We start from the raw sequence: 26,465 nt of genomic DNA on the forward strand, positions 1-26,465 counted from the left end.
CCTGGCCACGAGGTGTCCCTTATTTATTTTTCAGGAAGTTGGCAACCCTATTTCCAGTAGAATTCCTCGTTGTCATCTTGTTCCCTCTCAGAGCCCCGTATGCTTGCAGAGACCCCTACAGTAGGGAAATGTGCCAAAGAACGTCCAAAACATTGCATTTTAGGTTTATTTATGCCTCACACACAATCCCAACTCTTTAGCTAACTTAACAACTTTGGCTAAAGTCTATAGTTAGTCTTACTCGTTTGTACAACATTTCTGGATCGCCACTGTTTGAAATGATATGACATATGACTCTCACTGAAACAGCAAACTTTGTAGAAAACACAACACTTCTGATTCTCTATCTAGCTGTTTGGTCACAGCTGTAGATTACATTATAAGTGGTTGTTCACTCTTGTCAATAATTACATTTCTAAATTCTATTTGTGCAGTTACATGTAAACAAAGTCCAATATTGTATCTAAATGATTGTGTTATGGTGGGACAGTTTCCAAATTTGTTGTATTATTGTACTAGGTATGACTGTGCAAGAGTTATCTTATCTTCCTTGCTTGCACCACACTCTTTGCAGAAATGGTGCACAGCAGCACTGCATCATGTTATTGTGTTGTATAATATACCAGAACTAATACAAAGCAACATCCATGTACACTATAGGTCCATGCCAATGTGCCCAAATGGGACCTCCATAAATGGTAAGGGGCGCAAAGGCACTTTAAGACCAGTGGGCACACCGTCGGTGCACATCCGCTCGGATGCTTTTTTCTATTCATTTATTTCCCTGTTTATTTATCGATGCACAAAAGCAATTATCTCAGAGACACCATCCTCTTAACAGAGACTCAAATCAGGAACCTGCAGATTATTAGTCAGCAGCTTTAACTTCCTGTCTTTGTCTCACTAAACCTTCCACGTGGAAACTTGAGCTGCCCACTCAAGCACAGTAGGCTTTAACTGGCTCTGCTCAAGTCACTTCAGTATCTGAGAAACTGTCTCGATGCATGCCAAAGAACACTTTGACAATACGCTTGTGTTGAGTCAAATCCACCACAAGCATATTCTATGGCAGTTTAATTCCACTCCACATAAAAATAGTCACGTATTATTTCCCCCCACCACACTTCCTGCCAGTAGCTGGTGCCCCCACCCACAGTGCATTAGTGGTTCTCTGTGTTTAGTGGCTCACTCTGGGCGGCTGCTCGGTGGGGCCCGGCCCCCTGGCTCTGTTGGGCCTGTGCTGCGGGTGGGGTGCCCTCAGGTCTCGGCCCTCTGGGCCCATTTACTGCTCAGTAACATTTAATATCTATTATTTACTACTACTTACTAGCCTACTTACTGCATATTATTGGTTGTTGCTGTGGGTTCCCCACTGTGTTGGTTTTTCCTTGTGTTTTTCAGCAGATGATGAAATAGATTTTCAGTATTTTTTCTCTCTTCCTCTCCATCTATTTCTCTTCTTCTCTATTTTTCCCTCTTCTTCTGTTAACTTTCTCCCCAGCTTATCTTTTTTCTTCTTTCCTGACCCCCGTTCTGATTCTAATGACTCAAAATAAAGTAAAATCATCATCAAATATGACTATCAAGTGGACCAGTATAGCAAAAACCATAATGGTGGCAGAGGCCACAGAGCCAAGTGGCAGGATTTTCAACGTTCAAACCAGATAAAAAACAGAAATTAAATGGTGTTAAAAGCCATGAATTAAGGCAATTCATTCACAACATAATTACAAGTTTTACTGGACGTTAATATTTTTCTCTTTTTTCAGTGCAAAACAAACTAACAGTACACATGATGCTGGCAAGTTAAAATGTCAGTGTCTTTTATAGATAGCATGTCTAGCATCATAGTTTTATAGATCACGTAGTCAGGGTAAAAACTCCATCTCTGATTATTATTGTACATGACTGTGACATGCAGTGGCCTCAGCATCATGATGAAGGCGACCGGAGGAGATAGTTTGGTAGACATCGATGTTTTGCCGATGAAGGCTCATGTAGCGGTCCTCTTTGTCCTAAACAACAATTTACACTGTCATTTACATTTAATTAAAGTGCAGCTTAAAACACAGACATAATGCACTGCAGCCTCGGCACAATTAAGTGTAAAACAGAACTATGGAAAACTCACAAACATCTGGCGAGTTTCAGATCCTGTTAAGTTAGTTAGACCTGATCTGTTTTCTCTGTTAGGATAAAAACATCAGAGGTCATGGGGTGAAAAATACCTCAAAAACAAGACTAGCTATGTCTACAACTAATGTGTGGTGTTTGAAAAGAACCTATGAGATACTTTGAACACCACAGTGGCTGCTGTATGCAGTAATGTGCTCAAGTGATTTCAAAGGGTCATTTCATGAGTTTAAGTGCGTCAGTAAAAGTTTTCACCTGCGAGGATTTCTCCTCAGGCTGTAACCACAGGTTATCACAGCCACACTGATGAGTGAAGCAGCAGCAGAAATGATGGGAACTGTAGCCATGAACTTCATGCCAGAAGAATCTCCATCGTCTGTTGAATGTTGCCACACACACAAAAAAACTTCATTTTGAAAACATGAAAAGTCACGAAATTTGCATTAACCTGTTATATTAAAGTGGAAAACATGTTTATCTTTTCATTACATTAGAGTTTCAATTGCATCATTCAAACATTTCACTGATGAAATAACACCAAAGTTGTGATTGGAGCAGTTTTATAATGAAATTTTAAACAAATTAGCCAGAAGAAGAGCTTAAAAACATTCCAGATGTTCATCTCCTGACTGAAACCTTTCATTAATCCGCTGCAGGCGGGAATGACGACCTCAAACCATGTATGACAGAAAAGAAAGTGTTAACGCAGTTCCAAACATCCACCTTGAATCTGCGGTGTGGGTATAAATAGAAAATGTTTTTACCTCTCACAGTCACACTGAGATGGAGAACATACAATCCACCACGAAATCCACACTCACAGGTGTAGTTCCCACTGTCTTCAGATGTTAAGTTGAGCAGGTGGAGAAACACAGTCTCATTTTCTTTGATCAGTGTGAACCTGGAGTCACAGCCATGAATAAAGCCTCGGTCGTAACGATAGAGCAGACGACGCTGTTCTCCTCGGCTCCTCTCTGTGCTGATCTCACACAGTATCATCACAGTAATATTCAGAGTTGTTTTGCTGCATATTTGAGTGGAATCGGGTTTCTTTCCAATTGTCTTCACAAGAGTCTCTATAAATTGTTCCAGTTAAAATGAAACAAAATCGGGATTATAGTTTCTATATATTTGTTGTTGTGGGAAAATCAATCACATATATTATTTCACTAACCTAACTAAAGCTTTCTTCTTAAACACCTGGCTTTACAGCTTTTCTTTTTTAATTATATATATTTACCTTCACTGCTAAAAACCACAAGCAGAAGCAGGAGAAAGCAGAGTTTCCGTGCAGTCATGCTGGTGAGGAAGTAACTGTGGCTGACAGTGTGAGGTAGACTATAGTGAAAGCAGGAAGACTTGCACCCTCCTTATTTCACCTCTTGTGTCTACACTGAAACTTTTACTATGTCTAAAATAGAAGTGCATAAAAGTGGAAGGACAGTAGAAGGTAAACCACCAACATTGTTTAAGCCAGACTGATCTCTCTGTTTATCTGGATGGACATTGTGTTCAAATTATGATGAGATGTTTGTTCAAAAACAAAACTAGTCTGATACAAAGAGTCATGTTTGCCACAGTTTATTGTGTTTGTATTGTATTAAATCTGAGAGCCTGAGTTGGAGTATTATGACTGAATGGTCTCCATTACTGGGAAACAACTATCCAGTGTGAAAAGATGGACGTTTATTATAATATATGAATATTATTATATTAGTATGTCACCTAAAGTTTTATATACTTTAAAATGTTTCATAGAGCTTTATTATCCACTCCCACAGTTCCTGCGCTTCTTGCTGAGCGTGTCTTGTTGTCGTGTTGATGGTTCACTGAGATGATAGTCTGGTAGGAATCACTCGATGGCTGCTGAAGGTTTGTATAGGGCTGATCTGGCTCATCGTCATCCTTTAGAAAAGTGAAATATTTTAGGTATTAATCAAGTTCAACCCGGTCTACCCACACACTCTATTGATCTTTAAATCTCTCCATCTGTTGCCTGGATTATTTAATGTTTCTGCTCATTTCTGTAAGAGCTTCTTCACAAAATAAAGGACACTGAAGTTGGCACTAATAGTATTATAACACTAATCTGTAATTATCTATGTAAGTAACATCCTAAAACATAAATGTACATGTTTTATGTTTACTGGCAAACTTTTAACTAGCTGCTGTAGATCGTAGCAATAAATTGCTCACCAAACCGTTGGGATTTTCAGGTACAGACACTCCAGATGTTCCTGACCTTAAGCAGCCACGTTGATAAGAAAGGATGTCAGCATTAGTGTAACACTATTCACATTCAAACAGAGAAAAATCAAGTAAGAACATCTACATTTATATTATCTTCTCTCTTAATAATGATAATTATTTTTGGAAGGATAAAAAGTGTTCATTCTAGACATGATGTTTAACATACAGCGAATTCTCATTTATTGAAATGTGATGTTTCCTTTTACTTTCTCTACATCTATATCATCTTTGAATTACTGCAGCAAAAATAGTCTCACCCATTACTTTTCCTCCAGTAGATAAATCCCACGATAACTCCAGTTATAAAGATGATCACAACACCGGGCAGATAAACGGAAAAAGATTTGTCTGCTGAAGTGTGGGCCTCGTTTGTGTCTAAATCATTGAAAAGATGCATTTGTCAGTAAAATCATTTACTTTCATTTCCTGGAAATCAAAACACAAATCAAACACAGTTTACGTCTACTGAAACTCTGAGTGAAGTAATGAAACCCCAGTTTTATAACCACAGAGCTTTAAATATTGTCACTGTGCTCTTTTCTTTTGTCTTCTTCTTCTTCTTTTGCATCTTTTCTGAATATTACTATGAACTGAAATTGGTCCAACTGCTTATATACATTCACTGGCCACTTTATGAGGTATACTTGTTCAGGGTGTAACACAAATATTTCAGTGTTCATTTCATTTGTCAATCACATGTCAGCTTCATCTTCCTGGTTAAATAAAGGTTAATAAAATAATAAAATGTCAGCAAATCAATGCTCAAACAGAGCAACATGGCACATGTTACTGGTCCCAGTGCTTCACAAACTGCTGATCTGCTGGGATTTTCACACACAATCATCTCTGTTCACAGACAATGGTCTGAAAAATAGAAAATATCCAGTGAGCTGTGATTCTCTGGGTAAAAATGCTGTTTACACATCAAACCTTGAGGCAGAGCGGACCACACTGGATATCACTGCTGTCCTCTAACAACAGCAAGCTGAGGCTACAGTTTGCAAGTCTGGACAACAGAAGACTAAAAAAACGATGCCTTGCCCGATGAGTTGATTTCTAACAGTTCAGACTGCTGGTGGTGTAATGCTCTGTGAAGGATTTTCTTTGCAAACTTTGGACCCTGTAGTAACCACTGAGCATAATTTAAACACCACAGCCTGCCTGAAGGTTGTTGCTGACCACATTCATGTCTTTATGCCCAAAAAGTACCCATCGTCTGATGGCTGCTTCCAGCAGGATACCACACCATGTCACGGCGCTCAAATCATGTACGGCCTGCGCAGTCACCAGATCTCAATCCAGCAGAGCACCTTTGGGATGTGGTGGAACAGAAAGTTTGCTTCAAGTAAGAGCAGCTGACGAATCTGCAGCAACTGTGTGATGATGTAATTTCAATATGTCTTGAGAATCTTTGAGGAATGTTTTTAGCGCCTTGTTGTGCCACAAAAAATGAAGACATGTTTGATGGCTGAAGGTGGTCCAACTCGGTTCAAAGATGTACCTGATAAATGAGTCAGTGAGAGTATTTAAACTGCTGTAAGTGAAAATAAGAAGAAAAGAAATGAACAAATTACAAGAATAAAAAACACATAAGCAGGTCAATACAATGCTAACACAGTGCTGAATAACTGTGTCAGATAAAGAAACCAAAATGCATTTACCTTCCACAGTGACACTGATATGGACAATATATGTCCCTTCAGTGTTTGTACACTCACAGGTGAAGTTCCCACTATCAGCTGGTGTTAAACTGGTCAGCTCGAGAAAGGCAGTCTGATTTTCTTTTGTTATTGAGAACCTGGGGTCACATTCCTGAGTAACGTTCTCTCCGTGTCGATACAGCAGATGACACTCTCCTCCTGTGTCCCTCTGTCTTTTGATCTTACAGATAATCAAAACAATAGTAGTCTGACTTTCCTTGTTGCAAATCCGAGTGACATCGTGTTCTCTCCTGACTGTCTTCACAACAGTCTCTGTAAACAGGGACAGCAAAATACGGTAAATACAAGATTCAGCCTGTGTCAGAGAGGACTTTAGTTTCTATATTTTGTGAATGTTAAACCATCTTTTTAATCCCATAATAATGTGTTTAGTTTAAACTAAAAGCAAGGAGGTTATAAATTTAAAAATATTAATAATGCATAATGAAAATAGTTTCCTTGTATTACCTTCAGCATCATGGGACACAGCTAGTGGTAACAGCAAAATCAAGCAAAGTTTTGATACGTCCATGCTTGTTAACATGTCTGTAAGCCACCGACAGTGAAGAGGAAGCTGTGCGGAAAGAAACAAGCTGAAGCTTTCCTGGCTAAGCAGACGTCAGACTGTTGCCCTTCACGGGGCAAGTGTGAAATGATGTAAAAAGGAAGTGTACTGACAGGACTTTCATATTAAAAGGCTGTAAAGTTGAAACACTGTGCGAGCTACCACACAAAAAGAAAACAAGCTAATTTTTCTTTATCACAGAGGAATTATTACACTGCTAACTGTCATGTTCGCTGAAGCTGAAGGATGGATAATATTGTAAAAGTAACAACAAAACTACCATTTATCATAACATTATAAGCATTTTAAACTAAAATAGCGTGTTACGTCATCAAACCGCTTCATCCAATCACTCATATACTTACAAAGTTTTGACTGCATTACCTTTAAAATTTGTACGAAGATGAGCATAAAATGAATAAAACTGACATGCTTGCATTTGTTGTGTAGTGCAACAGGTGTATGTGGCTGAGGGATTCCCATGATGCAATGCGTATTTCTTCTTCAGTCACCTTTCCTACTCACTGTGTGTTAATGCAGCTCTCTGCATTGAATCATACCTGTTATTGTGTGGATGCTTTAAGCATCCACACTATTGAGTTCCTCTTGGGACTTCCGTACACTTTTTGGCACTTAACTACTTCCACAATTTTCAGCCGATTTTCACTGTTCAAATTTTAAAATATTCTGCTATTTCTGCTAATTCCTGCTATGTCTTTTGGTATTTTTCACTATTATACTTTTTAAAATATTAAGCTTAATTTGTCCCATTGAAATGAATGGGAAACTTCTGCAATTCTGCTAAAATTTGCTTGTTTCTGAAACTTAACTACTTCCTCATATTTTCACGTAGAACAACCATTCAAACTTTAAAATGTTCTCAAATTATTGGGCTATTCAGGTATGATTCAGCTTTTTCAAATCTTTTACCGTTTTACTTTTATGCCTCTTAAAGTTTTCAGTTGCAAAATTGTGATTTTTCACAAAATACATGCGTTGTTATGGTTGCTATGCACTTGGCTTCCAGTGTGCCACTGAAGGTTTTGCAGTCTTCTCTTCATGTCCGAACAACTTCTTGCTACTTGCTCAATTTTCACTCAACTTCCACAAATTATACATCAAAACGTAGGTATTTTTGCTGGGTTTCCGAAAATGTCACTATCATTGTTGTGGGATTTATAGAATTTTGGCAAATCTCCTCAGACCAACACAAAGTCGCAAAACTCTCCATAGAAAGTCAATGGAGAGCTTGTTCAAAATCACCGCTTGATTTCTGTAATGAGAGGCATATTCGAATCGTCATATCTCCTTAACGAAGCAAAGTTAAGACATAAGGCTTGTCCCAGTATATCTTCAGACACTCCTGACGCTCACAATTCAAGAATTATTTTCTCACCTATTACCGTTCTGAAATGAGTTAGACTTGTTTGAGGGTAGGAAATTCGTCCTTCGCTCAGATTTCTTCAGATTTCAAACTCTGGAAATGAACCACTTTTTTCTCTCGTCATATCTTTTTAATGGATTTCCACAGAGACCTGAAAATTTCCATGATTGTTCACCAAAGCCTGCTGTCTCTTACGGTGAAAGAATGATATTGATACTCCAAATAGATTTAGAGTTAGAAAGCGTTGTTTGAGGGCAAGTCAAGGCAGTTTTTGCTTTGCTCTACTCAGTTATGGTGCATTAGAAGTCAATTATCTTTAATAATTCATATTTTAATGATAAATTGTCAACACTTTAAGAATCCCCCATCTCTTCTGAACAAAACGGTGTAAGAATGACCGTTCTAGCCCCTACGGTTAGGAAATTATGGTCATTTGTTTGAGGGGAGTTGTCATTATGAGAAATAGACTGCAAAAATCCTGTGTCTCTCTGTGCTGCGTGCACCTGTTTTGGCGGGAAAAAGTGCACAGGCTCTCTGATTGGTGGATTCAAATTCAGCAGCTCCAAGGCTGCTTGACTGAGCTAGAAACTTACTTCTCTCTCCGTGTGTGTGTGTGTGTGTGTGTGTGTGTGTGTGTGTGTGTGTGTGTGTGACAGAGAGAGAGAGAGAGAGAGAGAGAGAGAGAAAGGCTTTTAATGGGATGACCTCATTCTAAGCTTCAAATTCAATATATTTAGACTGGTTGACTGAATTGGATCTTGTGTGTGTGTCTCTCTGTGCATGTGTGTTTCCTTATGTGTACATATTTCTGATTGTGTGGCTGTTATATATTTTTTTTGCTGATTTTTTTCATTTAACAAGTATATTTGAGGGACCCTCAGCATGTTCAGCATTTTTTCAGCTGTCCATTTTGCTTTTCCGATTTTTCTGTTTAACTTATTACTATTGTGCTAAATCATACTATTTCTGCTTTTAATAGGATTTGTGCCAAATATAGTATTTCTGCTTTTTATAGAATTTGTGCTTAATATACTATTTCTGCTTTTTATAGGATTTGTGCTTAATATAGTATTTCTGCTAAATGTAGTGTTTATGCTTAATCATACTATTTCTATATATTTCTGCCAGGCAGCCAATCCTCTGTGAGGACTCAGACATTCAAATATACAGATCAGGGCCTGCACGGCCTCCCAGCCAGCCAATCATATCTGAGGTTTTCCGTTTCCTCTCTCGTCATATCTCAGCGACGGATGTACATAGAGCAATGAAAATCGCAGTTAAAGTACACCAAAGTCCACTGATTCACCCAGTACAAGAATTATGCTTCTAGTCCACCTAGTTTTTGAGTTACACAACGTTTTGTAACTCGCCTCTCACCGCGATCTAATTCTGACTCCTCATCACCCTGTTTTTCAAAACGGCTGCTCTCTTTCCCAGTGGCGCAGTTGGTAATGACACGGGTCTGCAAGCCAAAGATCGTGGGTTCGATTCCACCTTGGTCAACATGTTTTTTTCCCTACAAATTAATACACTGTCACAGACCAGTAATTCATATTCATCATTTATTACAATTCTGCAAACTTTTATGATTTTACCAGCTTTTCTAATATGGACCTCACATTCTTGTTAACACTCCATGGCACAAATACTCTTCCCTTTAGGCTATTTCTCCCATTTTAAAGTATTACTCCTCCATAATTGTAATTCTGTTAAATCAAAGTACTTTTACTACATCTTAGTACTTCTGCTCAATCATAGTATTTCTGCTACTTTTTGGTACTTGTGCTAAATACAGTATTTCTGCTAAATCATACTATTTCTACTATATTATATTTTTCTTTCTAAATATAGCATTTCTGCTATATAATTGTATTTCTGCCAAGTATTATGTTTCCTCTAAGATATTGCAGTTCTGCTAAGTTATTCCATTTTAGCAAAGTTCTTTTGCTTCTGAAAAGCTTTTACAATTTCTGCAACTTTTCAGCTTTTTCAGCTGGTTTTTGCATGCAGCTTCAGCTTTAAGCATCCACACTGCATTTTCGCAGGAAATGCAAATTTTTCTAGTTAACCTCTGTCTCTCTTCCACAGCGTGTCTTTATCCTGTCTTCCTTCTCTCATCCCAACCGGTCGCAGCAGATGGCCCCGCCCCTCCCTGAGCCTGGTTCTGCTGGAGGTTTCTTCCTGTTAAAAGGGGGATTTTCCTTCCCACTGTCTCCAGACTGCTCACTCATAGGGAGTCATATGATTGTTGGGCTTTTTCTCTGTATGTATTATTGTAGGGTCTGCCTTACAATATAAAGCGCCTTGAGGTGACTTTATATTGTTGTGATTTGTTGCTGTGCAAATAAAATTGAATTGAAAATTGAATTGTGAAGGCCACACCAGAAGCCACACAATTGGGAAGTCAGTAACGTCAGACACCAGTATCTTTATTTTAATTTTAATGCACATTTCCACAAACATAAATAACGACACATGTCCCATAAACTATTTCTGGTTAATGTTTTACTGGTGCTGGAGGTCTGTTGGACTGCTGAGGGTAACTGGAGAGAAAATGATGTGTTTTTTTCATTGGACGTTAAGGTGTCTGGGAAGGGATCTCAGACCATTTACATCCTGGGCCATCTGACCTCAGGAAATCACATGATAAGGTGGGGCCAGGTTTCACAATGAGCTCACCCGAAGCCCTGGCTGATTAGGACCCACATCCGCTTTCACACCTTGGCTCATGTGATTAGGTAGAGGATCATCAGGGGGTCCTTTGTCCCTCTTTGGGGGGAAACTCCCACTGGTTTTAAGTCTGGGACTCCCCACCATTGACCCTTAGAACTGAAGAAGCTGGTTGGTTTTCATTCTTTGTTTTTAGATTTTTTTTTTTCTATTCGTATCCCCTCGTGTATTTAACTGGCCAGTTCAGTCCAATTTACTTTGGGAAATATTTAATCTGAGGTAGGGTTGCACCGATACCGGTATCTGGTATCGGCCTCGATACCACATTTTCTAAAGTACTCGTGAAAAGTTCCCCGATACCGAGGACCGATACCACGGTCTGAGACCTGTCTATGTTTGAGCGGCATGTAAGGGGTTAATCACAGGCACCGAGTGCCCGCCCCACAGGCCCCGGCTGCATCTCAGAGCTGGGAGAAGGCGAGGCGAGACAAGTCAGCCGTGTGGAACTATTTCAAAGTGAACGAAGACACGAAAACAAAGGCGGACTGCAAATTATGCTCATCGAAATTGTCCAGAGGAGGCTCAAAAGGTAGCGCATTTAACACAAGTAATTTAATCAAGCACCTAAAATCCCAACACGACAACGAGTACAAAGAGTTTGCCCACGCTTATTTACCCACGCTTATTAGCACAGAGGAGCATAGCTGATGCTAAAGCAGTGGGACGGAAAATAGTTGGGCATTTTAAACATTTTAAACGCCTTAGCCTACTCCCGCCTCGAGGACATTCAGGGACAGCTCAACCAGCCAATAAAGAGACTGCAGCAGGACGTACAGACATGCTGGAAGAGCACGTATTACATGACATCAGTCCTATTTTTCCACATATTAATACATTTATGAATTTTGTGCAGGTATAAAGATCGCTTCTTCTCCAACAACACTGCTCCAGAGGCCAAGCTGCACCTGAAGCAGGAGCTTCTAGAGGTGAGGCAGAGGGGAGTCGGGCAGAAGCTGCAGAACCTCCTGCTAAACTGTTCCTCAAGGCCCAGGCTGCCGCTGGCAGCAGGTGCTGCCATTGAGCTCGACACATACCTCGGAGAGGCCCCAAGCCCTCGTGAAGACAGTCCTCTGAAGTACTGGGGTGTCAACAAAATCAGGTTCCCCACTTTGGCTAAAATAGCCTGTAAATAGCTCTCAGCCCCATGTAGCAGTGTGGACAGTGAAAGGCTTTTTAGCTCAGTGTCACACATTATAGATGAAAACAGAAACAGTCTGACTGCTGATGATGCAGAAAAGCTACTTTTCTTAAAAAAACCCTGCCACTCACTGTTTCTCTCCATTTAGTGAGTCATCTTAGACTTGATGTTAATACCTACCTCAGTTGCACTGACTGCCACAGTTCTATGTCAGTGGATGTTGTTAGTTTATTCACATATTGTGCACTAAATGGCAAAGATGTTTATTAATGCCCCTTGTGTTGTCCAAAGCGGCAGAGTTTAAAATAAACTGAAAAATACTTGAGTTGCACTGTCACTGTTTAAATTTTTTTATAATTATTTATTCTGTAATATGTTGCATACAACATGCTTTTATTTTAAATAAATGTTCTTAATTCCAAACCAGTCCCTTGTTTGTTTGTTGTTAAATTATAGGACTAAAGCTGTTACCTGTAAATTTAAATCGTGTTTTTATTAAGTACTCGGTATCGGTGAGTACTGAAATGCAAGTACTCGTACTCGTTTCCAAAAAAGTGGTATCGGTGCATCCCTTATCTGAGGTAAACATTTTGCTTTTCATTTGACCCCTGACCTGTCTGCTGTAATGCAGGAGGCAGGTTTATGACCTATACTGCAGCCAGACACCACAGGAAGCCTTCCTCCATGTTTTCTTTACAGTAATTGATTCAGCCAGTTTAAGTCTCCTTTGTTTTTGTGCATTAGATCACTGTGTGGGTTGTGTTGAGTGCTTATGTATTTGTAAGTAGCCATTATGACTTGACTAGTGGTGTTTATCTCTTTTAAGGGTCTAGTATCATCAGTTAATTAGTTTTTACACTTTGCAGGCACTTTGCTGTAAATACAACAACACTGCTGAAAACTCTAATTTAAATAATTACTACTGATGCACCTATCAAATAAACTAACATTTGCACAGGTGTTGAAATGCTGGACTCTTCCTCTCCTAAATCTGTGGCAGAGAAAAAATGTTGCAGGAGTGTTTTTTTTTACATGATATGTAAGAAAAATAAGAAAAAGAAAGAAACCCTGTGATTTTAATGTGAATGCATTACTGACATCTTATGCAAACACACATTGTGCACACCACTTTATCCCTTATTACAACTGCAGCTTTTATTAGTGCATGTTCACGGGACTTCTGATTCTATAGGGTCTTGACAAAAGTCTCTGCAATCAATTGATTACAATCAAGTGATTCAATTGAAACATGGAAATCAGCATTTCACCATTTTATACTATACATACATGTTTTGCTTTCAAGACTGGACAGGAGTGGCATGTGGGCGGCATTGTAGAGTGTGTTGACAGGAGGAAAACTTACACGCTCAGTAAATCACCCCCGTCACTACCTAAACCTCAAAGTCTGTAAACAGGAAGTGCATCTGCATGAAAGCTTCTGTTTTATATGCAGACAGATGACCTTTTGATGTAAAACCTTTCTCTGTATCTAGAGAAACACTTTAACTATATATTCAACTATATAGTTTAACATTTGGTCCGTAACTATCATTTAAAAACAATAAAAAGGTTTAAAAGAATATACATAGGCGGCTGTAAAGACTGCAGGTCAAACATCGTGCAGATACAGAAGGACCTCCTGGGGTCCAAAATGTCGCACTATTACAGAGCAATGCTTACAATAGTCTTGCATGGTTAGCCAGTTAGACAGATGCAAATGTTAAAGTGCTAAAACAGACATGTAAATAAAATACAACATCATCTTAGCAGCTTATTGGTATTAATGTCTCTTAAAGCTCTCCATGACCTAGCTGCATCTTAACTCTCTGAGCTGCCACAGTCTTATAAACCCACCCGCTGTCTCAGGTCAGCTGATCAGCTGTTCCTGAATGTTCCCAGGACTGAGCGTAAACTTAGAGGACATCGTGCTTTTGCTGCAGCATCTCTGAAACTGTGACACGATCTGCCTTTAGAGATTAGACAGGCTTCTTCTCTGCCTGTTCTTAAATCACTCCTGAAAACTCATCTCTTCACCCTGACCTTTGACACCTTGTAAGATGTTGGTTTTTAGTTTGAGTTTTTTAGTTTATTTTTGCTGTTTTATCTTGTTTTGAAATATAGGGCTGTTTACATTTTTTATGTATTATGTGTTTTATTTTTTTACTGTTATGTTTTATTCTATTGTTCTTAACTCATTTACTGTACAGCACTTTGGTTTTGTCCTGGGTTTTTTAAAGTGCTTTCTCAATAAAGATGGATTGGATTGGACTGGAAGATAAACACTTTAGTTTGCAGTACTGTGGTGAGTTCACAGTAAAGCACTGTGTTGGACTGGCGCACAGTGATTGTGGCGTTCATGGTCAGTGTTAGGTTACCTCAAGTACAGTGGATTCATTTGCATTTAAGTCAAAGTCAAAGTCAAAGTCAAAGTCAACTTTATTTGTCGATTCTGCCACATGTACAGGACATACGGAGAATAGAAATTGCGTTACTCTTCACTCCCTAGATAAATAGCAAATGAACATTTAAATATATTTAAATATAAAAGTGATTAAAAAATGCAAGTAAAATAATTAAAAAGTAAAAATTTAAATAAATACAATTTTACATATAACAAGAAAGCTATATAATATACAATATAATGGGTAAGTGACATTGAGTGTAAACCAGGCAGAGTAGTGCAAATAGGCAAATAGTGCAAATGGAGATTTGGTAATGTATGGTAAGAGAAAGTGTAACAACAAAGTCTTATGAGGTAATGGCAGTCCAATGCTCCACAAAGTGACTGGTAACTGGTGCAGGCCAGTGAGTGAGTCAGAGAGTGTGTGTGTTTGTGTGTGTGTGACAGAGTTCAGTGAGACCGTGGAGGAGAGAGGGGAGAGGGGGCAGAATCGGGAGGGAGTTAAGCTTCCTGACAGCCTGATGGATGAAGCTGTCCTTCAGCCTGCTGGTCCTGGCCTGGAGACTCCGCAGTCTCCTCCCCGACGGCAGCAGCTTGAAGAAGCTTTGCATTGGGTGTGTGGGATCAGCCGCTATGCAAAGGGCTTTTTTAGTGAGACGGGTGCTGTAAATGTCCTGGAGGGAGGGGAGAGAGACACCAATGATCCTCTCTGCAGCTCTCACTATGCGTTGGAGGGTTCTATGACAGGACGCATTGCAGGCTCCAAACCACACAGTGATGCAGCTCGACAGGATGCTCTCGATGGTGCCTCTGTAGAAAGTGTACATGATGGGGGCTGGTGCTCCTGCTCTTCTTAGTTTGCGGAGAAAGAAGAGACGCTGCTGTGATTTCTTGGCCAGTGCTGTGGTGTTGTACGTCCAGGAGAGATCCTCTGTGATGTGCACACCCAAGAACTTGGTGCTGCTCACTCTCTCCACAGACGCTCCGTCAATGGTCAGAGGAGCATGTTGGGTGTGCATTCTCCTGAAGTCCACAACAATCTCCTTCGTCTTCTCCACATTCAGAGAGAGATTGTTGTCAGCACACCACGTGGCCAGGCGTCTCACCTCACTTCTGTAGTCGGTCTCATCCCTGTTGCTAATGAGACCCACCACCGTTGTGTCGTCCGCAAACTTGATGAAGAGGTTGGAGCTGTATGATGGGGTGCAGTCATGGGTCAGCAGAGTGAAGAGGAGGGGGCTCAGCACACATCCCTGCGGGGCCCCCGTGTTTAAAATGATGGTGCTGGATGTATTACTGCCAACCCGTACTGCTTGAGGTCTTCCGGTGAGGAAATCCAACAGCCAGTTGCACAGTGAGGTGTGCTGATGATGCTTCGATTAAGTCATCAAATTTCACCTTTATATCAGCTCTATAAGCCAATTCTCAGGATACTGTTAGTGTAGGAAATGGAAAGACAACCAAGATATCTGTGAAACGTCTGCTTACATCTTGAATTCAGCTCCGGCGTATGTGGTAAGTTGTTAATGAGTGACTTTAATTTATTATTTGTTCACATGTGGCTATACACTCTACTGAGAATAAGCATACTGTCATGATATGAGTGGATCTTCAAAACAGACATCAAAATAGGTCATGGAGAAAATAAGTAGAAAAAGTAAAGATCTTATTAGGAATAATACTGTTTGGATAATTATAACCATCATAATCAACCGAATCATCTCAACATGTATTTGCTCAAAAATGTATTTATTACCACAAACATGTATTTAATTATCAACACAAGGAAAATAAACAGTTTCTAGAACTCCAACAGGGGCAGGACTTGGAGGTACTGGGATTTCAGGAGGCAGCAGAATGGTACACTGGTCAGTGTCATTATTATTGACCTGTGATGGTGGATGGCCTTGGAGGGAGCTGAGAGGTAACTCAGACCTCTTGTCTTCAGGACACGTAAAGCAAACATACTCCTTCTCAGCAGCTGGAGACTTAGAGACATCCCAACTCATCAGCCTCATGCGTTTGGGCATCAAATGTTCCTCTTCATCATTAACAGAAAAAGCAGTAGAATATCTGCGCTTTCTGCAGAGACCTAACTCTGCAGTGGGCGGAGGTCTCGGAGGCAGAGGAACATCGCTAGGACACATGAAAAATGTCACTTCACCATCCAGGGATGAACGATCGTTTTTCAAATCTGGATGCATGATCTTGTCTGTGTCCTTTGCATGAAAGCTGGCATCAGCAGGTGGAGGATTTGAAGAAACTGGTACATCAGAACTCATCAGCCTCATGCGTTTGGGCATCAAATGTTCCTCTTCATCATTAACAGAAAAAGCAGTAGAATACCTGCGCTTTCTGCAGAGACCTACCTCTGCAGTGGGTGGAGGTCTCGGAGGCAGAGGAACATCGCTAGGACACATGAAAAATGTCACGTCATCATCCAGGGATGAACGATCGTTTTTCAAATCTGGATGCATGATCTTGTCTGTGTCCTTCGACTGAAAGCTGGCATCAGCAGGTGGTGGACTTAGGAGCTCACATGCAGGTGCGCTGATAGGTCTGAACATGAAAGCGGGAACTTCATTGTCCAGAGCACAACGGTCTGCACTGGATGAGCGTGGGAGCTTCTCCTTTGCCTGTGGAGGAGGCAGACTTTGACTTTGCGTTGCAGAGGAACATTTAAGTCATCTGACGTTTTGCTCTGTTACATATTATTATTGTTGTTGTTGGATTTTTCTTTAAAAATTCACACGATTTAATGTTTAGAAACAGACACAGTGAAGGGTAACTTACCACAGCTCGAGCCATTTTAGGCGTCTGTCAAGGCAAAGACGCAGGATTTGGTTTCTCTGTGTAAGATTACAGGACAGTTGTCAGTTTCATTTTCAAGTCAGTTGGATAAATTCATATCAAACTTCTCAAAGTGTATCATTAAAGTATTGTTTAGGTGGACAAATATGAAAGATATGAAGATAAAAACAGTAACAGCTGGCAATCAAGGGAAAACAACCTCACGAAAAAGGTCTTAATCATTATTGTTTTAAAGTAAATCTTTCAGTGCTTACTTCAGTGATTGTTTGAAGTCTCTGTGCTTGTTGTCAGTCGCAGATTTGTGTAAAATATTTGCAGTTTGTGAATAAAGTTTGCAGGAGCTCCAAAGTTTGTCTGTTCAATACCAAAGTAATGAGGAGACTGAGTGCAGGTTTGGAATCCTCAGTGACAGAAGAATGCAGCAATGTTTGAATTTGAATTTGTTATTGTTTTATTAACAACAACTACCAGGATCATACCATAGCAACACAGTGATGCCCAATCAAATGTCAGGTACAAGGGATAGCCCACATACACATCCAACAGCACAGTAAAGCAATGGGCACCAATGCCACCAGTCAGGCCTTAAAAATACCTGAGTTATATAACAGCACACTGACAGTGTCTCATCCAAAAATATAAAACGTATAAATACAGTTAATATCATTTTCATTTAAATTTTATTTAATTCTCTTCATATAGTGCCAAACAGATGTCTCAAGTCGTCACTGTTACAACATAGATAAACATGAACATGAAATCCATTATTTAATTCTCTTCCATTCACTCCAGTTCAATTCAATAGCTATATAGATGGATAGACAGATACTGTATTATATACTATATTGATTCCAAATGGAGAATTAATGTGTTATATCACCAGGATAATGAATTCAAGTAGTACAATCTCCAATAAACAGACAACACAGTTCAAGTTCAAAGTGCAATATGTGCAGGATCCAGGCTTTATATTGTAAGATGCAAAATGTTTATATATACATAATATTGTTGAAAAAATAAAGAAAGTTAAAAATCAAAATAAGTTTATTGTCACTGTGGCTGATGTGATTGCAATATGAACCCGGAAGCAGACAAGGGAGAGATGGAACTGAATCTTAACAAAAAACAAACCATTTATTAGGTTGAAAAACACGAACACAAAACAAGGCCCAGCAAACAGGAGCGGAAACTAAAACTAAAACCTATCCTGGGAATAACTCGGTATGACTATGACAACTATGACAAGAAAAACATGAACATGAATCCGAGGAGGTGCATGCGAGAAACTCTGATGAAAAAACATGAACATGAACATGGACCTAAACAGAATCAGGAGATAACCTGAAACCCGGAATAACGTGAACGGAGGAAAACGCACCAACACTGCCCAGAGGAAGACAGCGGACTTAAATACACAGAAGAGAAAGGAGGGAAGTGGAAACACAGCTGACACAAATGAACCTGACACCACAGGGGAAGCAACATGAAACACACTGAACATGGAAACACAACCCTTTCATAATAAAAGACGAAACAAGGAGAGACGTGGACGTGTGATGGGCTGAGTTGCCAAATGGCTGGTAGGCTTTTAGCTAGGCTTTAGCTTCAGCCAAGTGGAAGCTAAATTGGCTAGTCATTCATATGTAAATTAGGTTGTTACCTGAGAATTCTGGAGGGGAGTGGGGGTGTGTGAATGATTGCTGATTTCTAACTGCCAACTGCCTCTTTGTTTGTCTGGGGGGGAGCTGCTAAAAGCGGTTAACTTCCTTTTGTGTTCGTCTTGATGCATTCTCAATCATCCAGGAAATTAAATCTCCAAAAGTCACCAACTTGGAGTGGTTAGTTTCCTGAGCCACAAGGAAACTTGTGTTTCAGTTTGCCATCTTAGGGAGAAGGAGGATCATCACAGTTTTGGTGGTTGTATGAACTTAGAATGCATAAACTAATAATTTGTTTTAATTAAAAAACTTTCCCTCTGTCATTTCCTGAGTGTTTCAAAATAAAAGTCCTCTCTTTCATGTTTTGAATGTGAGGCTGTTTCTGTGATGCCTTCAAATCTGTTTCAGTCTGCAGTTTTTTACAGTTCAGACCCAAAGTGACTCAAACATTTACTTAAAAGAGGTTTTTGTTCGTCTGGGTTTTCCTGCTCAGCAGCGCTAAACAGGCAAAAGCAGAAACACACAAACAGAAAGAAACAGGAAAATATGTGTTTCTGTGAACAATGCAGCAGCAAAATGAAAGACCAGGATTTATTTTTAATGATTGACCAGTGTTGGGTAAGTTACTTTAAATTAGTAACTTAGTTACATTACTAGTTACTTCTATCAAAAGTAACTCAGTTACTTCAAGTTACTCGTTACTTTCAAAGTAACTAGTTACTAGGGAAAGTAACTTTGGTTTTACTCAGAATTCTCTTGTTAATGTGTTGCTTCCATAACTTTGCCAGTCTTCTAGCTTGCTTACCTGCCACAAGTGCACTGTGCCACCTACCAATAGAAAGGAAAAGATAATGTGCATATTTCCACGAGAGAAATCCCACGCCTGGACCGCCGTTGACCGCCACCATGATTCTAGCCTACGTCACAGCATCATGTGCGCCTTTTACATCCAACACAAGAACTGCAGTCGTGGTGCTGTCGATTGTACTCAGAACTCGGAAATTCTGCCTTCTGAATAGGAAGATTTAGGTAACACCAGACTGCAGATGAGCTGCATACAGGGTTGGACTGGGACAAAAAAATCAGCCTGGGCATTGTGACTAGAGACCGGCCCACCATTATAGCAAAAATCCTAAAGCCTTTGAATGAAAACAAACGCTGTTGTGACAGTGATGCTCACTGTCTTGATGGTGTATATGCATCAATCTATCAATCGTTTGTTGTAAGATTCAGATAATTATTTTTTAAAAGCTAGACATTTTAAACGAGAATAAGAAAGAAAAGTATTTCTTTGTGCCCCCCTTTCCCTGTTAATGCCCTACCTGGCCCCCCTGGCAAAACTTTGCTAGAGCTGCCCCTGCACAGTTACCAGCTGTCAGCTACCTAAAAAAGGATCCTGCTGTTATTTGTCTCTCAGAAACAGTTCATAACTTCCCTTCAACTCATCCATGTCACCTAAAAGGTAAACCTGTTTCTCCATCACAGCTCTGATGATTCAGTAAGGACATCTCCTGGTTTCATCTTCATGTTTCCCTCTCACCAGATAACCAAACCGACATCATGACCAGCAGCTTTTTTGCAGCTGTGGCTCCAGCAAACATCAGCTGATACTAGAAATTAATATGAAATAAATTCTAACAACAGCTGATCAAGCTTAAACGTGCTGCTGTTGTTTAACGTGAACTCCGCTGGTTTCCTCTTTCTGTTGCAAAGTGGGAGATAAACAAACAAGAGAGACGATCAGCTGATCATTGATCAGCTGATCAATGATCAGAGGCAGCTGTGCAGCAAAGACACAGAATAAATCCAGCTTTGTGCCTTTTTCATTGTAGCTGAATTACGGGACTAACTGTTCCTTTTCACCTCAATAAGAAATGTGTAATATTTTCTCTGAATACCAGATGAGACGGTTGGCAATTCTAATAACTTATGAACAAAATAAAGTTCAACATCATTAACTTCATAGCACCCACCCAGCTGTATAGAAACTCTGTCATGCTAGCTAGCACACAGTACGGAAAAAGTCAGAATAACAAAAATAAACTCCACCTAAACTTGGTTTATATCTGACCCAGAGAGACTGCAGGTCATAACTTCTTACCTGAAGTTCAGTTCACACTTGGACCGGCGGCCGCCTCGGGTCTCTTTTCCTTCTGCGTCCCCCTTTCCCTCCTCCACCTGCTGGCCTCCACCACTTGCTAATGTTACTGAATCTGTGGAAGCTCCGCGATAGCCACCACACGAAGTAACGAGTAACGAGCCTATCTAAATCCCAGTAACGACTAACGCGTTCCTGATTTTAGTATAATAACTAGTTACCGTGCTCGTTACCACAATAATAACGTAGTTACTGTAACACGTTACTTAATAACGCGTTAGTCCCAACACTGTGATTGACAAAAACATTAAATGATCATGTTTATTTTCACATAAATGTTCCATCGGTCCTTCTTTTAGAATAAGTTTAGAAATGAAAAATACTAATAACACACCAGGAAAAAGCCAACAGCACGAGTCCTGAAAGGCTTAAAGAGAAAATAAACGCACAAAGAATGAAACAAAAAGGCACAAAACCTCAAAACAAGAGTGAATTAAATCTGACCGACACACAAAGATGCTAAAAGCCCCAAACATGACCCTGCAGAGGTGAAGGTCACAGTCAGAATCAGCGCCAGAGAACCGCACAAGGACGGCCTCATTGGTCACGGCTGAGTTCATTATGTGATGGTAACAAGCTGATTATTACAGAACAGGAAACACACGTCTGCTCATCAAACACCAGCTGCTGCTGCTTTTATCAGTCTGACAACAAAACCTCACAAGAAAGAAGTTTTTGTGAGTTTGCAGCGTTCCTCTAAACTGAAAACTAAAACAGACTGAAAATGGGAACACGCACCCACACTTGAGAGTCGGGCAACTTAAATGTGTTTGTCTTCATCTGTAGTTACGTTTCATTGGCTGGAAATGTGCTAACTGGAATCATTCATGAGTCCAGATGAATAAAAACAAGTGTTTACTGCTCCACGCTGCACGAATCTGAATCAAAATCACTCAGACGCGCCCACATAGGCATTCCACTAAAACCATGTGACCACCTTCACCTTTAAACCTGTCGTGAATATAATTTTAGACTCTTCACTTTATTTTGAAAGAACAGATTTGCAGGAAGTGCGGCTGCTGCAGAAACTCTTCACTTTTCACTGGCTTTAATCTTGAAGGTTTCTCCAGATGTGGAACATTCATGCTAAACATTCAACATCTGACGACCGTCTCCGTGTAAAACACTGACAAACTCAAACTTTATACGGTAACTGACAGATTTATTCCTCCATTTTCAGGCATTTCACAATGAACTTGGATTAGTTTGATGATTTTATTCACGTTGGTGAATAAAACCAGCCAAGAGGCTGATTCCTGCAGAGGAGGAGGCAGAGTGGAGGAATCTGCAGGTTCTGTCTCTAACACACAACCAGAGCTTCAATCATAACGAGCACATAATAAAACCATGATCCCCCCTGATCGACTCTTTTAGCCTGTTTCCTCTGGATCGAACAGGATCTAACAAACCCCAGCTTCTGCTGGGACACTGGTCATCATGGGAGGAAAAAGATGGCTGCCGTGTTGCCGTTTCCTGTCTTACACCAGCATTATACTTCCTGTATCTGTGGGTCTGAGTTTTTAATCAGAGGATGAACTTAAAGCTTTCAGTCTGCTCTACAACCCACCACCTATCCACACGTCTGCTAAGTGGACTGGAAATCAGTAAAACTTCTACCAGACTTTAGTAAATATTGCATTAAGATGAGCAGACAGATTTTAATCTCAGCATCGTGCACACAGATTTTTCAGGACACTGGAAGAGTTCCTGCCGTGGATTTAGATGTTAGTGTTGTGTGGATGATCCCATTCTGTGATCTTTGTGTTACTAACACTGATGCTTTTACACTTTAGGACCCTCGAGACCTCTGCTGCTCAGCCGTCCTGATCGCTGCCTCCACTTTAACCAGAGGCTGTAACCTCTGATCATTTCACCTGCACCGGCAGTAAAACTCTTCTCCAGAACCAAACGTGCCATAAACCCATCACAGCTTCATCATCAGCTCAGTCTCAGCAACATGCAGACGACCGAGCAGCAGAAACTCTGCAGGGAACGTCTGAAGTCTGTTCTTCAGTTTTCCCAGCTCACTGTTTATTGAACATGAGACAGAAAAATAACTTCACCTTTAATGTGAAACTTTTATCGCCTGTGACATGTTTGCAGGAAGTTTACATGCTGTGATTTAGTGTCACATCCATAAATATCACACAAGGTAAAAACTACAAGTCCCAGCATCCTCTGTGTTTAGGGAGGAGCAGTGAAAGTGAAAGTGTTGATCCTCCGTTCAGAGCAGCAGGAGGAGGAAGGTGGAGCTGATGCAGGTGAGTGTTAACATGAATATGTTTCTTCTTATGACATAAAATAATTCCACGCTGTTCGTGTCTGTGGGTGAAACGTGAGGCCGGTCGGCTCCTCTGAGCGCTGGTTTCCTGTAAGTAGAGAGGAAGTGAGTTTAGCTGAGAGAGCAGGAGGAGAGTGAGAGCTGTGCTGAGGCAGGTGAGTGTTAACACCGCTCTGACATTACTGTGTCTCTGTGGCGGGAACAACAGGCTCCGTCAGTGGAGGCAAAAATAATCAGACTTTGGTTTTTCAAAGGAAACTACTTTATGTTGGGAGAAGCCGCGCGCTCATTGGATAACGACTTGTCAATCTCAAGTTATTAGCCAATGAGCGTGCCGGTTCACAGTAAGACCCGCCCTTATCACGACGTCTTTTAAAACTAAAATGGCGACAGAAACTCGGTGAGTGGAGTTCAGGCTGACTTTATGAAAGTGCGACGTTTGAACCACTTCCTGTTCTCAGTGCCGGCGTCCTGATCACCGAGGTTTCTGTTGCTCTGATGTCTGATATTGATTATATCGGTAAACAGGCTGTAGGCAGAAACATCAGGTCTGATCTGAAAATCCCTTCAGAAACAAACTTTAAGAGTTTTATGTCCGTGAGGCTGTAAAACTGTAACGTGTCCTGTGATCCATAAACACTCTGTGATGAATAATCTGAAGTCATTTTGAGCCTGACAGTAGTTTCCTGTCACAGAGCAGAAGCTGCAGGCAGTTTTTGGCACCTTTATATTTAATTTATTCCAAAATAAATCAATAAAGGTAGAAAAGAACTCTCAGTGACATTAAAAATCTATTTTTAAAGACAGATGTGACCAAGTGCAACAAATATAAGATGAGATGTTTACAGATATTTGAAGTATTGATCATATGTAGAACACAGAGCAGGTCCAATAACAGAGTCATCCTGCTCACAAACAGCAGTTTGGTTTCATGAGCTCACTTCCTGCAGTGATCCTCAGCTTCTCTCCAAAGGAGCCGTAACATGTGGGCTCCTCACCATGATGATGATCCCAAACACACTGAGTTCCTTCATCCACCTGATCATGTACTTATTAAATAATGTGATGGTTTTGGTGTTTTTTAAAGACTTTGAGCCTCTAAAATAACTGGTTTGGACTTTAGGGCCAAAGCTCCAACATTAGAAAGCCGTCAGTGTGATGCTTCCAGTACAACAGCACCTCTGAGTGTGTGTGTTTACCTCTCAGACTAACTCCACCCTGACATCAAGAAGATGGAGGAAGAGGACGGAGCAGCATCTGCAGCATCCAGCTGTGTGTCTGTGAGGAGTGACGGGGTTACACAAACACCTCCACCTTACAGTCATGGACCTGCAGCAATAATGTAAGAACACTACTAACTTTATTAGTCATTTCAACATAACCATGACAGAATCATTGATCTGTGATTGGTTCAAACTGTTTGATCTGAGTTTGATTTTTATTGACTTGTTTTCTTGCTAAGATCTGAACTCTGTAAGTTTAAGTGAAGTCAGTGCAGCAGAATCAGAGAGAAGAGCTGAGAACAAACTGAGTTCATTCAGAGACAGAAAAAACCGCTGATGATTGGCTGACCTGTCAGCGTTATGAGGCAGACACAATATCACAGAGGGATCAGCTGATCATATGGCTGTCAGAGAGAACTGATCAGTTATTGATGTTTGTGTTTGCAGAGGTCAGAGGTCACAGTCTCCAGCATCCAGTTGTGTGTCTGTGAGGAGTGACTGGTCCAAAGAAATATTTCCTCCAGGCTTCAGTGATGAACCTGCAGCAACAATGTTCTTCAATCATGGAGCTCAGCTGACCATGTAAGAGAGCTGCTGACTCAGAGTTCAAAGGTTGTTTCTATAAATGTTCTGCCAGTGACATCATAACTTAACCTAACACTGGTCTGTGTATGAAGTATCATTTAGTGGCAGTTGTTAAAGTTGTATAATGATGATGCTAGTTTGGGGTGTATTTTCCTGCTGATGCAAATGCATCTACTTTGCCCTTTGTCTGGTGCTTTGGACAAAGACGTCCAATGAAACTCAGAACAACACAGTTTGCACCACCAGCAGGCAGAGGAAGTGGCTGACATCCAGAAATCCTACCAGTGGCTGAACAAAGCTGGACTGAAAGACAGCACAGAGGCACTAATCATGGCAGCACAGGAACAAGCTCCGAGCACAAGACCCATAGAGCCCGGGGTCTACATGGCTCTTTTTGGGGGGGTTGTGTTGTATTAATAGTGACTTTGTTTCTTTGGACCAAAATCTTTTGTTTTTCAGTTCAGTTGCAACATTGACTAACACTAATGCAGGGGTCGGCAACCTGCGGCTCTTTAGTCCTTACAGTGCGGCTCCTCGTGGTTTGGGAAAATAAATTAGAAGTATTTAGCTGAAGTGTATTTTATTTATGTTCTTTTTTAACTTGTAGCTCTAAATTGGAAGATTTTTGTGATATTGAAATATAAAAAGAAAATTATATTTTATTATTTTTTGATCGTTCAAATAAGCGTCACACTCATGGAAGCCGGTGTACCCGCCGAAACGCCGTGCATTTATCGAGACTTTCAGCCCCAGGTAGGCCAATTATGGATCTTCGGATCCACATTATGTCAGCAGCTGTTCTCCACCGTGAACTACGTTAAAAACAAACACCGCTCACGCCTCACAGACGACAGCTTACAGTCCTGTAAAGATGAAAGTGACTTCGTACAGCCCCGACCTGCAGACGCTGTGCGCAGAGGTTCAGGAGCAGAAGTCCCGTTGTAAACATATCACGGCAGACCCGACGATGTTTGCATGAACACGCTTTTCAGCTTCTCTTTATTGACCACTTTTCACACACGGTTGCTGTACGCACACAGCCGGCTGTAGCTTTGCAGCTCACAGCCCGACACACACCAACACAACAGCACAGACGTTAAGGCGGCGAGGCGTGATTGCGGGTGCCGCTCAGGTGCGTCCGCCTCCCCTGCAGCGGCGCTGCAGACCACGCCCCGCCACACACATTAACCAGGTAAAATACATATTTAGGCAGAATTTTGCAAATATCTATTTTTCATCTTTCAGCAGCATAGAGCTTTTTTTCCAATTATTTTTTAAAAGTCAGGTCAAGGCTCCAAAAGCCCAAAGGAGATATAAGGGTGGCGGCTCACAGCAGCTTTTGTTTGCTACATCATTTTAGTTCAGCTGGGTGTCTTTCCTTTTGTTATATTTCTGTAAGAGTTCAAATGTGTTCATTACATAAATAACATGTAATTTTCTCTGTAGCA

The 26,465-nt window shown here is 40.6% G+C and overlaps 1 pseudogene; it reads left to right on the forward strand.

Annotated features, from left to right (window-relative positions):
• Nucleotides 1–26,465, forward strand: part of LOC146548240 (NACHT, LRR and PYD domains-containing protein 12-like) — a 233,326-nt pseudogene that overhangs the window by 64,562 nt on the left and 142,299 nt on the right.

Source organism: Mchenga conophoros, linkage group LG23, assembly GCF_057382185.1.
Source record: "Mchenga conophoros isolate Kocher_MC1m ecotype Shallow Benthic linkage group LG23, M_conophoros_male_GT1.1, whole genome shotgun sequence".
Classification (NCBI taxonomy): Eukaryota; Metazoa; Chordata; class Actinopteri; order Cichliformes; family Cichlidae; genus Mchenga; species Mchenga conophoros.